The following is a 17,317-nucleotide window of genomic DNA, read 5'->3' as shown; positions in this document are numbered from 1 at the left end:
TTTTGTATACTTCTCAAAAACGTTATGTCAGTTGTCAATATGGGAATGTTAAAAAAGAAAGCAGCGAGTGTTATTATTTTAAGTCTTTTGGCAACAAAAAGGAGGAAAAAATGGTCTAGATTGGTGCGGGAATGGATTCAGCGACGAGAAGAACTAGGTGCCTTCCGTTTAATGTCAGAGTTTAAAATCGAAGATCCAACTCAATTTGTGAACTTTAGTTTGCAAGATTGGACCTTTTGCCAAAAAAACAAGACACACAATTCAGAAATGCGTAGAAGAACGATTAACAGTAACATTGCGATATCTAGCACTTGATCGTCATTGCATATTCAATATAATATTATCGTACCTAATACGAGTGCAGGTGTGGGCCAAAATGAATTAGGTAATACCATTTGAAGCGCATTTTTTCTTCACAGAGTGCATCAGAATTAATCGTATGTGCCGAGAACAAGCGATATTTTATTTTCGAACAAAATCCATAGAACACGGCACATCCGATTTATTTCTCATTGTCTATGATTTTTGACAGATCGCTACGTAAACGTTGGGCATACATTCATGGTGTACCTATGATTATTGATTGTCCGTTGTTTTAGAAATATACATATGCAATTCACTAGGTACCTGTCAAACTACGAATATTGTGTCAGGTACTTGACATAAAAGTAGACGGTGGTCCAACTTCGGTGATATATCGCTCCAAGTTCGAACTTGTCGAATACGCGGTGTTTACATTTGCGTATATAAGTAGATTGAATAAGTGGTAGGTGAGAGTCGACACACGCAAAATAAGTGGCAGATACAAATATACTTACTGTTTACACTTAAGTGAATATGGTGTCATACATAAATATGACGATATTAGTGTCAAATGTAAACGTACCTTTAGCCAGCTTATGTGGAAGTCGTTTTCGAATTAACCATGAGCCCGCGTTACCTCGTTGTATAATTTAATTCGTATTTCATCACTCACGACTTGCCGCAGGAGTGAGAGAAAGGGTATGATTGAATCTCCGCGCATGGTCCGCGCTTTAAGCTGACGCGTATTTCCACCTACCATCGCACAATAAGAGCATATTATGCAAATTATTAATTTGACAATGGGTGCACAAATGAAATCATCATTTTTATGACGAATGAGTTTTTCTTTATGAAGGTGAAAGACGAGCGTTGTTTAATTTGTAACGCTTCAGTGTCCTCAGCCAATATGTACATTTGTTCATGTTTTAGAATGACAATTTGTGGATTACTGCCAGTTTTTCTAATGATTGCAGTATACTTGAAGTTGGACATGCCTGATCTATTCTATATAACTGATTAAAGACAAGTTCGCGTAATAATTCTTAGTTTATAAATAAGTTGTTTTCTGTTTGAAACTAAGTTGTTGTCATAAGAAGTTGACAGTATGAGTGCAGGTCAATAAGTATTATTATTGATTTTCTTACATTAAAAAAAACCTGAACAAATAATATTACATCACTGAGGCAATTTATAGATTGGACGAGTAATCGATTACCATGTGAACGTTTACATGCTTACTTCGTTTTAGCTCAGACAGCGAATAATAACATATTAAACTAATTGTATCGTCGACCTTCGTTGCTTTACAAAATGTAGTTCAAAGTAACTAATATTTACATTGTTAATTATTATGAAAATATATATTTACATATTTATTCATTCACTGATGGTAGCAGGTTGTCAATGACAACGTGGTACAGCATGCGTCGAAACGCAATGACATGAAACACAAAATCATGTCAGTATAATTGTATTGTCTTTGTTTATGGCGTTTATTCTTTTTATCATTCACGTTATTGAGGTGTAAACTGATTATTTCTAGTTGCGCTGAAGTATGTACAGTAGATATCCCCCCCCCCCTCGCCCATTACTTTCAACCAACAACCGACGCCGATCCGTTTTAATAATTTCATTTATCCATATTTCGAAGGTTTCAACGTTTTTTTCTTTTATTTAAAAAAAAACATGAGTTATTTGTATAGGAAAAAGTTTCAAAGCACTACCAAAACACGTAGATATTAAATGACCGGTAGGGACTTGGGTTATATTAGCTGCTGACTTGTCGTTATTTTAGGAAGTATCGATTTCATACTAAGTAGATAATATTGTTGTAGTGTATCTACCGATGATTAATCTTAATCTATTTCGTGTCGTCAAAACAAGCTTTTGATCAGTGAAGCAAATCCGATTTGGGCTGCCGACAGTGTTGAATTTCAATGCAGTACTTATTAATTTTTGACAGGTGCCGAAATAATGCAGGTGAATTTCCGACAGGTGAAAAACATCGGGCCTAGTTACTAGTGAGCACATATTATTAATGTTTGTTTTGACATAATATAATAATATGGCTTAATATACCTGCAGTTGTATTTTATTCATAGCACTTTTTTAAAGGAAATTTCAACTAGGTACCTACTATATTACTGGGATTGAAAGAAATATTATAATTTATACAGAATTTTCTCAATTTTACTTTAGCTGATGATATTTGTTGCGAGGGCGAAACTCACAACAATCTCGTAGTAATCGATTCTTTATGAAATCTTACGCACACTTATCCATAATATAAATTGGACAATTTACATAAAACTTAAATTATTCTTCCATGAAGATTTTGATAGTATAGTGTAAAGCTTCGGACGAATAAATACGTACTCTTTACACGCATGTGCGACATGTAAAAGACTGTTGTATTGCCTGTTGCGATAAATTAGTTTTTACTAATCGGTTTTCATCCTGAAATTACCCCCCCCCCCTCTTTTCCACAAAAACATTCCACCCATTTTATATATATAAATAATATAATTTGTCATCTAAATCCAACATGCGCCCATTTAATGTTCTGTTTATTGTTTTATTAGTAACAATAATATATTCATTGACATGTTTTCTTTTTGAAGTAAATGGGTAACGTTTTTTAGTCATCTTTACACGATTTAAGAATTAATTAATACCCCCGTCGCCGTCACGAAACAAATTGACGTGTTCACAGCTCGACGTTCGCTCTTCGATTGCCAGCGAGTCCAAAATTTCGTCGCACCTATAGTTGAAAATTATTTGCCGTTTCACTGAAGTACCGTCTCAAGATCGAACACAGTATAGGTAAATCGCTCTATGGTGGCACCATGGGTACGGCAAAAGCGTTGTGCACCTAGTCCACACATTTATACAAATATATTATAGGGAGTGGTTTTTCTTTTAGTTAAACAAGTTTTTCAGTTGTTTTGAATAAATATTCAATTTAAAGATAAGTAAATATTTTGAATGGTCATTTGGGATTTCCTTAATGACTATGATTTGTTTCATTTCTTTCAAACTTATCTTGAAGATATCATTTACAATTGTACCAATATGGTATACTTAGTAGTTGGTATAATGGCACTCCTTGTGCTATGTTGTATGTGAATTTATTGTAAGGCCAACATTCTTATCGAAATCATTGCGTCACTGTCTGCGAAAATAATGCAAAGCCGCTCTTGCGAAGAGGCTCTGTCCATAATCGTCGCCCACATTTTCCTGTCTCTGCTTTCCGTGTTTCGAATCGCTTCTTTACTTCGCTCCCAGCGTTCAATGTCACTTAAAAGTATAATAATTGTAGTATCTAAAACTCAATCTGGATTCCACCATTTTGTATTGTTTCCATTTTTTGGGCGTGTTAAGTATTCAGGTATAAATTCTCGCTAAAAAAAAGAAAATTCAGTTGCCAGAACTCTGCCAAGCTGAAAGTACGTCCCTTTAATTCAAATAAAGCACTATATTCCCGAGATATTATTTTGTAAAATTATTATTATTATATATTTATAGATGTCTTCCTTGCATCATGTATGATCATTGATAAGCGTTGTCTCAATGTCACAAAACAAAATAATATAATATACCAATAAATTGTTCTTCCTCATCGTCACCCTCATGACGTGACTGAAGTTCATTAATCACCCTGGAATATGGAAATTTACTGTTTTGGCTTTCTTCAACTTTTCGTTTCATCTGCAAGTTTTCCGGTGAATTCCTTTATACGGTCAATCCACCTCATTGGCGTTCGCCCTCTGCCCCTTTTAACCTGGCATACTGCCCAAAACAACTGCGTGACCTTTCAACAATTTCTGGGCTTCGACGAACAGCGTGTCTGAAGATCGCGTAATACGGCATTCTTTCCGTGCTACTCAGCTTATGCAGTACCTATTTGGTTCAGTGCTTACTGCAACACACTCGTCTATTATATTGACTGTTTCCATGTACCTACCTGTCATCAATTCACTGTAAAATTTTGCCATAAATTTTCGTATAAAATATAATCCGATCGTATGCATGATTTAGTATATAAGTTCCAAGGTGATATTGAACTTTTGCTGTTATAACAATATGTATTAACCGGAGGGTTGGAGTGAATCCTTTTTTGAGTTGCTCTGCTCCGGGACCTAATACTTGCTCCAGCTCCGCTCCGGGTAAAAAGTTTTAATAGGTTTCTTCATTTTCATTAAATCAAAATGATTTTTCGCAAATCGTCTTTCATTATCTGCCTCTTCTGTCAAAAAAGTGAGGTTATTTATCACTCGGCAGTGTTGCCATATTTCAAATAATTCTAGTGTCAAATATAATATATTCATTGGATTTTAGGACGAAAATTTAATCATAAAAAACACCCGAAGCAGTGGAGTACTACAAATTTTTAGTGCTCCGGGTAAAACCTCATTGCTCCACTGCTCCGTGCTCCTGTTCCGAGCTCCGCTCCAACGCTCTGGTATTAACTTTTTTCTATAACAACTTTTTCTATAACACCCCAAAACATCCTGACATTATTTAATTGAGCTGAGCTGGCATTATAGACAATTCAGGTCATAGCCGACAGCACAACTGTTCTTCAGGTAATTTTATCCCGAGTTCTCTCTCTTCAGTCGGTCACAGTCAGCCTCTCTGCGTCGCTCTCGACGTTACCCTCCCATCTCTGGGAGACTGCCTACATGGGTTGCTTCACAAACTTTATGGAGAGCATTAGATCCAACAACGTGCCCGTGTATCTGAGTCTTCTCGAGTTCAAGCCATTGAGTATAATCATAATGGAAAAAAATGGTGAATAAATATGAATATTACAGACATCTTCGAATAATATGTCGTAGATTTTTTAAAGATTTTTCTAATATATGTATTTCCGTGGCTTTTTCAAGTTATGTATTTTTTTGTTTGAAGTTATCGATGATTCGTGTTGGTAGTAATATTTAAAGCTTTATTCTTTTACGCATATTAAGGGGTGATAAATCTGAAAAAAACCTCAAATGTAAGCCAAACAATACATAAAATTACAGCTCGTAAAATCATAAACTTCTCAGTGCATGGCACAAGCTGACACCGCCCGAAAGGTTTGTTGTTATTGAGAAAATTCTAAAATTATCCAAACGTCATTTCATCCCTCGGTATAAAAGATTTTTCTATTTATTTGCTCTAAATTAATGGCGTCTGATAGTGTGTTGACAGAGACGTATGGGGCATTCGCGTGACATGGAATAAAGCAGGGGTTAAGTTTAAATCCTCGTATCCATATTATTCGCTTTTGTGCATTTACTTTATATAGATATAGCACAGTGGCGAAGGGTGGAGGTAGGCTGTTAATATAAGCCATAAATAGTGCACACTAAACTTTGTCAGTCATACGTATTTATTTTCATTGAAATAAGACTACAATTTACTTACTGGTGTAGTGGTCGCGGGCTAAAATCCAGCGACGGAGTAAAATTCACACATAAATCTCCTCTTTCTTTCCATCACTAGTAATCTAATAAATCGCATGTTCGGGATCTTATATTTAGGGTTTTCCCTGTCGTAATAAATGAAATATCGTGCAGTGTGTAGGTACTGTACCAGACATTTTTACGAATATAGGTTGTTAACTACCATCCGTAACGCACTATCTATGAATATGAACACATTTAAAAAAAAAATGATCACATTCTGTGTTCGTTTCGGTAATCAAAATGTCCAGTGTCGATTAATAGTTTGAAACAGGTTTACAACTTTTATTTATATGGCGCCTGAGCTTTATAACTAGATTGCGAACACATTAAAATTATCTACACGCTATGCTTTATTATCATATTGCCTTGCCGTTTCGTAACAATATTCTCTGAAAAGTTTTTAGTTACTACATCATATTGTGTTGTAAATATGTTTTCTTATTTTTCAATGCCGTATGGGCGTCGAACCTTCGGATGTTATATGTTTTTTAAGACAAGTGGGTGTATTGGGTTGTTTAACGAAATCTGTACAAAATACACGGGGACTGTAAACTAATTTGGTATTAAATTTAGCATGTGAAAATGTTTGGAAAATATCGGACTGTGTTACGCATATTTTGTACTATTTTGTACGGAGTGTCTATTAGAGCATGGTTTCCCAAACTATGGGTCGCGAGCGAATATTGAGTGGGCCCTCGCCACTGTATACCTACATGAATTAAAAAGAATTAAAAAAAAAAAAAGTGATAAATTTGATATTTTATTCAGCTATTTATAATTCCTAAAAATTGAAATCAACTTTAGTTACGGATAATGTTGTGATAAAATAATAATAATTTGAATTGCCAATGCACTAGAGATGGCAGCACAGTCGCGGAATATCGCCAGCTAGCACTGGAGCTAGCGCCAGACATACTGACAGCTCAGTCGGCGACAGCTCGGCGAACAAAACACATGTCGTGAGCAGGTGTAGGTATTTAAGTAATATTTTTTTTATTCAAGTTCTGTTTCTTATTTCAACAGTCTTTCATTCATATTGGTAACACTTATAAAAAATATTTTTTTTATTTCAATTACAACAAATAAGACAGCATTAAGTAGTTCCACGACTCGCCACTAGGGAATCTGAGCTTTACCAATATTTATGCCCTCTTTTCTCTAAGACAGCTAAGAGGTGGGTCCCAAGATTGGAAAATTTTGTTAGATGGGTCGGAGCCCAGTCAACTTTGGGAACCACTGTATTAGAGGAAGGTAGATTGGTAACCGAAAATAATAGTGCATAGAAACAGACGATAACAGTAAATAATAATAATATTTTACTTCAAGAATTCAATGAGATTTCAAGACCTCGTCTTCGATTAAGCGATGAATTTGTAGCGTATCATCTCATTATTATTTTAGAGACACTTTCTCCCGTTTCACACGCAACGAATATAATCGCGCGATAGTATTCACTGCGTGTGAAACAGGGGTAACCTTACTGACCAACTTCGTAAATGTGGCCGTATTATTTGTGTGTAATCGGGGGGAATAAGAATTACATTTTTTTATCTTACGATAGCGCTACGGTCATAATCGAGTCTTGACCTCCTCAATCCACCATCTTCATTATCTTCAGTCTGCAAGCGACGTCAAACCAGCCTGCACACCAAACGCAATCCCTTTCGATCTTTCAGCGGAGCCTTACTCTTACAGAAGAAAGAATCTTAGAATTACAAACTATTCTTTAATGAGAAAAATAATATATTGTTTTATCCGTTGGGACCAATTTTTTAGCTACTATATATTTTAACAATAATTCAATAAGTATTAATCATTCTCTTATCATTTGTTATAAGAAAAAAATCGTAAAGTTTGTTCGTCAGTTTTCTGTCACCGTGCATATCAAAATATTTCTATGTAGCCTGAGGTTAATAATATTAATCCTGGTTGTTGTGTATCATTATTTTTTTGAGATATTGTCTGTGGAAATTTTAGCCTAAAAGTGCACATAGATCGATATGGCCTTGCCTAGATGATTATGTTCTTTACTTATGAATCAGAAACGACATGCTTAGTAAACCGAAACGATTATGATTATTTTTAGATTTTTATCTATGCATTCTTGGAAAATTATTGAATGTTTCATATATTTTTTCGTTCTATAAATAGAATAATAATTCTTATTGCGATTACTGTGATTATAATAGCAAACAACTATGGTTACCTATACTATTATACTTAATGACTGTTGTGACAGTTTACATGTTTGTATTATTCGCAAAAGTGTACATAAAAATAGTAGGTAGGTATCTAAATTAAGAGACATATTTTTGTATATATATTGCATCAATCCGTAGAGATTGTCGTCTTATGTTAAATCAATACCAAGACACAACAATTGCGTACCTGTTACTGTCGTTGAAAGGAACTCCTGCATCTCTCTTCACCTAGTTCTCCTACTGCACTCATTACCTTCCGACTGGCCTCTTTACTTTATTGTTGATTGGAGATGGGGTACATAACTCTAATCATTCGTATCTTCGTGGGCTACCGACAAGGTCCATTGTTGATGGCCGTGTCTCTGGCTCGGACGCTGGACAAGCCTCCTCAATTCACCCTTAGAAAGAAGCGTTATAAAGGCGCAGGGTTTCTAAGCATTGCACCTACTTACATGCGGTACAAACTCATCCACTGTATACCCGATTCTCTACACCGTCTCCTATGTCTACCGCAGAATCTTTACCTCAAAGATTAGTTTCAAGATGAGTAAAAATACAACACCTTTACCAGTTGCATTTATACCTATTACAAAATTTAACTTACCCTGAGATTGAGAGAGAGATAGAGGATTATATGAGAAAATTTGAGCTGATGTCCCACGTTTTCAAAATGTCGTCGCCTTGAATTTGATACTAATTGGTACCTATCTGATATTTATTTCTTCAAGGTTCACTTCCTTCCTTGTATTATTGAGTAGGCAATCATTGTTTTACGCGATTTCGTCTATTGTTAAATATTGCTATTTATTCTTTCCTGTATATTTTTATAATAGTTCGCCTGGTGAAATAAAATGGAGGAGGTAGTGTCAGCATCTGCTTCAAATTAACAGTACCCAGCTAATTATTAGGTATACTTAAGTGGCGAAGGGTGGAGGTAGGCTGTTAAGATCCACCATAAATAGTGCACATTAAACTTTGTCAGTCACACGTATTAGTTTTCATTGAAATATGACTATAATTTAGAGATGGTGTTAGTTAGTTTAAAAAAAATAATTAAACCCTGCGAAACCAACCCATAAATGATAATAATCAAAAAATACTCGTCTATTTAATAAATATCGAAAATTATGCAATTAAATCATACATCATCATCAGCCGGGGTCAATCCACTGCTGGATGAAGGCCTCCCCAAGCTTTCTCCAACTCTCTCGGTCCTGTGTCGTTCGCTGCCACGTATTTCCGCCGAACTTTACCAGTTCGTCAATCCAGCGGCTTTTAGGGCGACCCTGTGGCCGTTTCGTACCCCTTGTGTACCATTGGATGACGGCATTTGTCCAGCACCCGTCCTTTCGGCGAGCAATGTGCCCCGCCCATCTTCATTTCAGCTGTTTGGCAACGTCTATTACATCGCGTACTCTTGTCTGCTTCCTAACCCATTCGTTTCTGTTACGGTCCTTTCGCGTGATGCCCAACGTGCACCTCTCCATGCCTCGCTGTGTGACTCTTAGCCTTTGGACATCTCTCGTGTTGAGGGTCCACGTCTCGCAGCCATACGTGAGTACGGGTAGCACACATTGGTTGAACACCCTACGCTTAAGACATAATGGTAGGTCACTCTTGAAGATACTATTCAGACGTCCGAAAGCACTCTATCCCATCCATACATAACTTTGGATATTTTATGGATTTAATAATATGTGTTATCTATTATAATTTGGTCTAGGCAGGGCTTTATGAATTAAAAAAAAATGAACAAACAATATGTGTAATATGTATTCTTAATCCAACAAAAACAAATAAGTATGAATGTAAAAGTGTGCACAATTTTGTCGTATCGACCAAATTATACCAAAACTATTATGGTTTGGTTTAGGAAGGATTTAATTGAATTTTAAAAACTAACTAACACCATCTGTAAATTGTAGTCTTATTTCAATGAAAACAAATACGTACGACTGACAAAGTTGAGTTTGCACCATTTATGGCGGATCTTAACAGCCTACCTCCACCCTTCGCCACTGGTATACTTATACTTGTGTAATGGTATTAAAGAATTAGTAGATTCTTATGAACTCATGAGTACACGTGACAAATAAATTTTAATACCTTCATCCAAATAATTAATATTATTTATTTGTGAGGATACGATCATTCTTGTATAAATAATAATACTCTTTCAATCGGTGTGGATAATAATTATGTACTTGCAATTATTAGTTGGCACCTATAACACATAGGTATAACCAACTTATATTAATATCACATACATAAATAATATACCTCTCAAAACACATATATTTAAAGCTTATAATTAATAGTAGGTAGTATTGTCTTTATATCTCTTGGATGACACATTAAGTTCTTATCTAAACACTACTTTGTTGATTTTTTAACACTTTCTCTTCGATGTGTGCACTTCCGAATTATCTTCCATTTGAACATAATTTGATAAATTCAAAGATATGCATGCTTACGACTCAATCTTGCCATGTAATTTATTAATTAGTATCTAATAATAATATTATAGTCGAATGATCAGTGGGAACAATATCCATACTCCAATAAGTTGTTAGGGTATATTGGCATGATCTGTTAACTATTTGAATGTTCAAAATAGCCTCCTCAACTTAATTGCCACCAGCATCATTATTTATTGTATACCGTAATGGAATCATGAAGATATTAAAGAAAAAAAAAACTGGTTAGATTGATCCATATATATGATATAATTATTATAATTTCTAAATCACGACTCGGTGTAGTTACCTATTTTATATTATTATTCCAGTTTGCAAATGAAACAGGTATATTAGTGTGGCACTGTCTGTTTTTGTTTTATTTATTTATATGCCTATGTGTTTGTATCTATTTTTAAAATAACAAGATTTTCGAGTCACCTTTAGCCTTTTAGTGTATAAAAAATATTTGTCTAAACACTCCATACAGAACGTTACGTAAAGCACGCGTCTATGAAAAAACTACACTAACTCAGTATGGATATTAATAATTTAAAGTATACATAGGTAATTATTCGTGTCATCCTACAAGACAAATTATAATTAATATATAAAAATAAGCCATCGATTTGTTATCTTATTGGTGCTTTTAATATAATCTATAATATATTTGATTACATTTTTAATAATTTCACTACCTGGGTAATTTTACTAGTTGCGTGAATACATTGGAATAAAATAAGCCACTTTAAAATTAATATGAAATACGCATAGAATGATAAAAAAAATGTAATATGTACTAAATCACCATGTTTCTAGAACCTTTTCTACTACCTAAACACGTCCGATAAAAATGAAACGACGTTAAAAATTAAATATGGACTAATCTAACTAAAGGATAGGTAGGTACTTGGTCCATTTGATTTCTGTCATGTATTCAAAATTCAAATACATATTGTTTTTAGTAGTTTTTTATTAAGGCAATAACCTCAACTAAGGCATGGTCTAAAAAGATCGTGACTAGAAGATACGATTGCGGGTCGCGGGTGCAAATGACGCAAGCCGAACGAAATATAATTTGTCATAAAAGTTCAACATGCGTCCTTTTTATGTTATGTTTATTATTATATTCGTAATAATAATAGTATATTCATTGACATGTTTTCTTTTTTAAGTACATACGTAAAGTTTTTTAGTCATCTTTACACGATTTAAGAATATTTTCATCCGGCGCCTCGACTATCGCTCTCCGAATGGCAACGCGGCCGTAATTTCGTTCTACATACAGTTGAAAATTATTTGCCGTTTCACTTATGTACGCTCAATAACTTTTCCTAGTAAGTAGTTACACATGTAAAACTGTTTCACATATTAAATTAAAAGGTAAGGTTGCGTAAAACTGCGCAAAATTAATCTTTTTTTACTCGGATGTATATAATATCCTCCCATTTTAAAGCATACAATTATTTATGTTATTAGATAATGTGTATTAGTGTTGCCTGACGATGACGTAAATATTTTGCTAATATGAAGTTTATGTGAGTAAAGAGTGAGGAAAAAATTAATTACAGGGCAATTCGGTTACACAACAACTGTTCCAATAAGTAATCATCTCACTAAACATCGAATAGTCGATGAATGACGTAATTTTTCATCATAATTATGATGATTGAATCAATAATTGAAATTATTATTGCTCTGAACAGCAAATAAAAATGTTTAATGCTTATTAAAAACATGCAATGAAACGATAACTACTCATGAAATTAATTTCGTGACAGCCTGTCGAATTACTTGCCTGGTTTTAAAAATGATGCGAATGATTTTTGAATTATGTATAAATGTGTAATAATGTGTAAGTGCATACAATTCAGATACGGAATTCAATAATTGATTTCATATTACATTTTAAAGATCATTAAATTTGTTATTCATATTGAGTATAAGATTGTTGCATGTTGGGCATTATCCGCATAACACAAAGTCTGTTAATATATAATCTGCTAAGTATGTGACATAAGACTGTGTCCAACTGCTGAATTAGTAATAGACTAGACATTTTTCTAGACAGCTGTTGTTTTTTTTTTATTATTAATTGTCACGCTGTCCTACGTTAACAATTTTACGTACGTATCTACTATCTACATAATTATCTTTATTTTTTTCCTTTTATCATCAGTCATCTTAAACTGGTAGTGGTCCAAACGAAAATTTCCGGCAATTCCTGCTAGTATCTACTGAATGCCTTCATCAGTCGGAATCAGTACACTGCTAGAGACAGGTATACCATAATACCCATCCACTCTTCTCGCACCCTAGTTCTTTACAGTCGCTTAGTTCTTTATCGATTCAGTTAGGTCTGACCTTTCCATTATCATTGTATAACCGCATTTCTACAGCAATTCCAACTAATTGGTTATCATAACGCGTTCTCATTCATTGGTTTGTTTTGTAGTATTTTTAATATCATACTCAACATGCACACTTTTTCACGTCACATTGTTCTTTAATTAATTGGATGGACAAATAATAAAAAAAATGTTTATTTTCTATTATGTTTTCCGTATCTTACGAAATATCGTATGTAATAAATATATTGCTCGATAATTGAACGATATATTCAGGTATGATCACCATTTCTCAAATCGTCTTTGTTTTATTCGGATAAAGAAATTACCTATGTATTTTTTATACAAATGAAAATTGTAAAATGCAGGCCGCAAAAATGCGGCTCAGTTTATTAATATCTAACAGCATTAAACTCATTAATTTTGTTAAATGATTCACAAGAAAGACTCACCTCTCTCATAAAGACTGTTTTTCTCTGGATTCATAAAGTAAATAATATGATTGTAAAATGTGAATTTAGTAGTGGGTATAATAATAAAATGGTAATATATGATGAAAATCCCTAAGCGCTGCTGGATCGGCTGGCTAGATGCAGCCGGGCTTTCCAAGAAAATTTATGGCCCTTAACATTCGTGCGTTTCGCTTTTTTCTCTTCCGGTGTCAGTATTTTTATTTTCTCTTTCGTTTTGGCACCGGCTGAACAGCTGGCTTAGTTTCGCTTGTCTATTTACACGGCGTGTCCTAAATTGACTCCCTTCATACAAAAGTGCACGCACACTGTACTTCGTGGACATAGTTTTCCTAACTGACTCTTTATTTGCCAAAATAGGTACTATTTTCAAAGAATTAAACAATCGACCCGAAGTTTCTTGTATAATTTTACTGTATTAATAATTATTGACGAATCTAGTGTCCGTACAAAATCTTACAATAAACAAAGCTAATAACCATTTCTCGTAAAAAAAAAAATGTTTGTTAATATAACCTCAACCCTGTCAAAGTCCATTTGTTCCGTTTTGGAGTGAAAACGATAATTTACTATTTTTTGCTCCACGTTGAACGCCATGTGTACAAATATATTGACTTCTTAATTATTGTTCATCACGGCCATCTAAGGAACTAAATGACATCCACACTCTTTCATGTACATCTATATAAATACATATAGTGCTCTGACGTATCGACCACTTTTCGTAGTCGCATTGTACATTATATTAATATGTATACTGGTTATTTGACTATTTAAATATGTTAACATCCTCAAAATTCCTTGGACTGACCGGGTGACAAATGTTGAAGTTCTCAATCGAATGGGGAAGGACCGAGAAGTTCTACGTAGTATCAAAACCAAGAAACTACAATACCTCGGCCACATTATGAGAGGACAAAAATACAGCATTCCCCAACTTGTCATTCAAGGAAAGATCAATGAGAAGCGTAGCAGAGGACGGCGCCGCATTTCGTGGCTTAAGAACCTCCGTGATTGGTACGAGTGCAGCTCCACCGAACTGTTCCGGGTAGCAGACGACAAATATAAGATCGCCTTGATGGTGGCCGACCTCCGCTAGGGGATGGCACAATAAGAAGAAGAATTCATATATCAATGACAACTGCATTTCGTTTCTACCTACAACGTGTGTCCTAAGAGAAAATATTCCATATTATTTAACACGAATGCTTTGGTAGAAAATACTCTTAGATTATAATGCGGTCAACTTTTTTATGTTAAGCAAGCATAACTACAAACTAGGTGTGTGAAAGTAGTAAGTAATGTAATAATTCGTAGTGGAATAGGTATATCTGTAATTTTTGGTTTTTTTTTAAATTAATTTACATTTGGATGTTGAAAAAAAAACTGATTCGTCTAAATTTACCCACGATTTTCGATCGAGCTAAATGTGTATACGCAGAAGAACATTATGTGATAGGTACTAGAAATAGATACTGAGTAATTGAATCAAATATAGAAACACGTATGTATTTTATAACGCTATTGTTATGGTCTCATCACACTGAAATGATGCATGGTATGGAAAAAGCCGTCCGTATTTTATTATGAAGATTCTCGCTTCTTGTAGTGCCGATAATAATATTTTTTTAATATTTAACTTTATCAATCAAACGTTAATATATTGTATATATTTTATCTATACAAGCCAAGTTAGTCTTATCGCGTTTTTGAGTGATTTTGATGGAATCTAATTTAGCGTAGCCATTAGTGCTTATGTTGTGCGGTGTTTGATGAATTATTTATTGCAGTGTCTATCGATCGAAAAACTGTAAACTTTCATAGACTTTTCGAATTCAAGGCACGGATTGAAAATTGTTTCAACGACAACACTATGTACCTATAGTCAATTTTGCACCTAGTTTTTTTTTAATTGTGTACATATTATCGTCATGATATTGATATTGACTGCGATGTTCATAGTTAAAAAATCTGATAAAAAATATTACACACATTTAAAGACTTTTAAATAGGTACGTAGGTAACTCGGAAAATCTTCCGAGGTAAAAACCATACAAAAAAATTGAACAGAATTCTAACTCTCATATTTTTCTAGTGATCTTGATCTTCAATTCAGCTACCAACTCAAGTCTATTTCTTGCAGTTAATTCTTAATAACCACGCCATCCGAGGTGTTTTAATATGCACTCAATAAATTGCTACCCCCATCTTTGTAGTTGAAATTTCGGCGGCTTCTCCATATTTTGTATTTCCATTTTTTTTAAATGCTACGTGCTTACGAATAAATAAGAATTTAATTATTATTGTTAACATTTTTTACCTGCCATTCAATTGACGTAAATCGAGAAAGTAGGTACTAATTGGACTTGTTATTTTTTCAGATGACATTTTGATTATTAATTGGGTAGGTAAAAATTAATAAATGTAAAAAATCTTAACACCACTGCACATTTATGTACTGAAATATGACTATATTCTAAAACATTAGAGCGAGAGGTTTGAAAGAATGCTATTTTATGTAATAACAATACTTTATGCAGTCATCAAACGTTTAAAATAAATATAAAGGATAATAAGGCTTCAAAATTATATAAATAGATTATCTACAACGTTTAAGGTATGTCCAGGATCATGCTTTGAAAATAGAACAATAGCTCCATTTTGACCTACGCTGAGCATATGTCCCCCCTTAAATGGTTTTTGTTTTACACAATGAAAAAGCAAAAAATTGACTTATTTGTGATCGTCTTCATTAACCTGGATCAATCAACTGTCCGATGAATGTTTCTCCAAGCTATAATATAACATTCTATCATTTACTACTAAACGCTTCACCGCTTTTCGCCTAATGATTTCCACAATGTTTTTCGACGTTTTCCTAGGACATTCTGTGTTTTCCTGCGCTAGTGTACGACCGTAGCATTATAATGTCGCCGGTCTACGGTTTGGCATTTCGATTTTCGCGTCAGAAGCAATCGAGACGTCGCGGCGCGATGATCGCAACATTTGAAAAATATACTATATTTTTATTATTGCGAAAGATTACAAATAAAAAGTACGGGCCGCGTACGCGATTTTATTTATAGGCATTCGCCGAACGGACACTTCGAAACATATTATTACGCGCGCGTATAATATATATGTCACACACCGAACGAACGCATCTTTTTTTTTAAATATCGAATGTTAATTGTGCACCTTTTTGTTTTTTAATACGAATAGTAAGCAATACTTTTTAATAACATTTCGAATATTCGTGCGGTTCGAATTAAACGTTCGTTTTTCAAATTGAAAGACATATTTTTTTTCAATTTGGATTCACAGCATTTGTTTATAACTAAAGATAATAATATTATTAATCGTGTCATCAATTATTTGATGTGACATAATTATATTAGTTTAAAAATAGAATCGCATATTGTTAGTTGCTTTCGAATAGTATTAAAGTCGACGTCTTTTAAAACCTATTTTGAATATCGAACGTTTTAACTGTGTCATCGTCGCGTGTGTTCGAATGTTGAATAATCCTTGATTGTGTTCATGAGTTGTGTCCAATTAGTGTTTTTTATTCAAGTTTATTGTGGTTCAGTGCATTATTAATTATGTGTGTGCTGTGTTTATAAGTGATTTGCTGATTTTCTTCGCTGTTACTGTGTCCATAATATGGATTTCCATTGGCTATCACATTAATATAATGGACTTTTATAGTATTTTTTACGATTTTAAACGACTATATACTTTTTATCTCGATTAGTACATATCGTTTTTGCAAAGGAAGGTCATTTTTGCAATAACGATATAGGTACCTATGTAATATATTTTTCTGCATACATTTTAGAATGATGCAATGTCGTAATAATTGACCACAGTATCCTGTTGTGACATTATCGTTATATATTATAATAGAAAGCAGGCTGCTGGCTGTTGAATAATATTTAAAATTTGTAGATCGCAAATTCGCGATTTTGAATAGATTTAAATGCGAAATCATATTTCTACGGGCGAGATCACCGAACGCTCGAATTGTTGTTTACGACTATGTCATAAATATATTCAGAACAAAATAATTTATTATTGGTCATATAAAGT

The 17,317-nt window shown here is 33.9% G+C and overlaps 1 protein-coding gene across 28 annotated transcripts in view; it reads left to right on the top strand.

Annotated features, from left to right (window-relative positions):
- Positions 1–17,317, top strand: part of shot (dystonin-like protein short stop) — a 572,629-nt gene that overhangs the window by 451,823 nt on the left and 103,489 nt on the right. Inside the window, exon 1 of one of the 28 annotated variants that reach the window (XM_085960979.1) lies at positions 16,196–16,283. The exons of 25 other annotated variants lie outside the window; for them this stretch is intronic. The gene's annotated coding sequence lies outside the window, so the exon portion shown is untranslated. Of the gene's footprint in view, positions 1–16,195; positions 16,450–16,641; positions 16,773–17,317 lie in introns of those variants that run through there. 2 more of the 28 variants (XM_085960978.1, XM_085960981.1) reach the window with 2 other exon arrangements.

The sequence above is a fragment of the Rhyacophila brunnea genome, unplaced genomic scaffold (assembly GCF_057557595.1).
Source record: "Rhyacophila brunnea isolate RB1 unplaced genomic scaffold, BYU_Rbru_1.0 scaffold_12, whole genome shotgun sequence".
NCBI classification, from domain to species: Eukaryota; Metazoa; Arthropoda; class Insecta; order Trichoptera; family Rhyacophilidae; genus Rhyacophila; species Rhyacophila brunnea.
Note: the sequence above shows the minus strand (reverse complement) of the source record. Positions and strands in the feature narration are given on the sequence as shown.